Source organism: Camelus bactrianus, unplaced genomic scaffold (assembly GCF_048773025.1).
Source record: "Camelus bactrianus isolate YW-2024 breed Bactrian camel unplaced genomic scaffold, ASM4877302v1 HiC_scaffold_15, whole genome shotgun sequence".
Lineage (NCBI taxonomy): Eukaryota > Metazoa > Chordata > Mammalia > Artiodactyla > Camelidae > Camelus > Camelus bactrianus.
In genome coordinates, this window is record NW_027413928.1 from 88,037 (window position 1) to 90,000 (window position 1,964).

Sequence of the window (1,964 nt, forward strand, 5' to 3'; positions counted from 1 at the left end):
TGCCATTTATGGGGGTAGGGCTGGGGGCAGGTGGCCGGACCGAGGTCCCGGGGTCCCCCCTTGCAAATCGTGGACCCGCCCCGTTTCTGGGCGCTGTCATTTTTCCTGTCGTGTTGGGCATTTTCTGCCAGCAGATAGGTGCTGACACGGTCTTCCTCGGTGTCTGTCACCGAGTGTTGGGTCTCCGGACGCGTGCGAGGCTCTGGGCTTCTCTCTGCGTGAGCCCTGGCCTGGTAGCCGACTCCGCTTCTGACACTTGAGCCGCCCGCCCGGGCCTGCGCGCCGGCTCTCGTGTGTGCGTCCAGCTGACGTGGCCCGTGGTGCCACCTCCGGTCTCTGGTGGCCCGAGGGCGGTGGGGTGAGGTGGCGGCGTGGGTCTTTTACCCCGTGCGCTCCCCGCCGCAGGCACCCGGTGGTGGCCGGCGCGACCCCACCCCCGTAGGCTCCGTGCCGCGTGTCAGGCATTCCCCGCCTGGGGTCGTTGGCCGCTCTCCTCGGAGAGGACTGAGGAGTGGGTGGCGCCTGGCGAGGCTGAAGCAGGCCCCTCTGGTGGTTGTCCTCGCCGGGCCCTCCCCTCTGGGGCCTCCCTGCCCCACATGGCTCGCTCGCTCGCTCACTCACTCACTCATTCACTCACCTGACCGATGTGGTGAAGTCATGCTCCCCCGGGCCGGGCCTAAGCCGCGCCAGACGAGGGACGGGGACGTTCATGGCGAACGTGGCTTCTCTTCTCGTTCTGCCTGCGGGCCCCTCGCCTCTCCTCTGCCGCCCGTGGGTGGCGGGGGGAAGGCAGGGGTGCGGACTCCGGCCCGACCTCGGTCTCCCGTGCCTTGTGGTGTCGGCGAGGCCGGGGTCTTGCGACGCGGCAGACACTCTCGCCTCCTCGCCTGCTCGGCGTCCTGTCTCGCGAGCGGCCCTCCCCCGCGGCGGGGGAGGGCTGCCCCGCCGCCACGCCACGTACCCCCTCGTCGGGGTGTGAGCGTGTCTCGCCTTGGTCCTCTGCGGTGCCCCTGGAGCGCTCCAGGTTGTCCCTCAGGTGCCCGAGGCCGAGCGGCGGCATCGCTTCCCGTCCCCAGCGAGTCCTCTCGGGTAACCCCTGCGGTGGTCGTGTCTCCCGAGCGCCTCTCTTGAGGCGTGGGGGAGGGGTCGAGACGGTAAGCGAGGCGTGTCCGCTCCCCACCCTCGGTGGGGCCGGGGCCGCCTCCTGAACGTCAGTCCTCACCCTGTACCGGGGGGGGGGACTGACGTGGCCGGGCGCACGCCGGGTGGGTCCCCCTCAGCGGGGTTCGCGCCCGGGCGTGGGAGCGATCGTGGTGGGGCCGGGTGATGTGCCGGTGAGGGGCGGGCGTCTGTCCCGTCCCCACGCGGTCTTGGGTGCGTCTCCTCGCGAGGTGGCACGCACGGGCTCTCCCCGGTCCCGACCGCGAACGCTCGCTTCTTGGCCCGCTGCTTACCCTTACCGCAGACCCCTCCTGCCCAGCCGAGCGCTGGCGTACACGTCGGCGGGCTTCCGTAGGCCTGAACGGGGCACGCTGGGTGGGGGGCGATGCGCCCTCGGTGAGAAAGCCTTCTCTAGCGATCTGAGAGGGGAGCCTTGGGGGCACCGGACCCCCCAGCCGCCGCTCCTCCATCCAGAGCGTGCAGTCACTCTCCACGGGGAGCGACTGCCGCGGCGTGTGGGCAGGGCCCCGTCGCTTTGGCGTGTGGGCTGCGCTGGCCCCGCGGTGGGGCCGAGTGCTGTTCTTGGCCTGCTGTGGCCCGCGCCTCCCCCCTCCGAGTCGGGGGAGGGTTCCGCCGGGCCGGGCCCGGCGTCTGGCGCGGGGCCGTGCGAGCGCGCGCGCGCGTGTGCGCGGGCTTGGCCTCCCCGGCGCGTGCCGTGGGGGGGAGGGGGAAGGCGGTCCACCCCGACTTGGGCCCCCCCCCAGTCTCCGCGCCGCGAGGAGCCACCCCACCTGTTCCGGTCC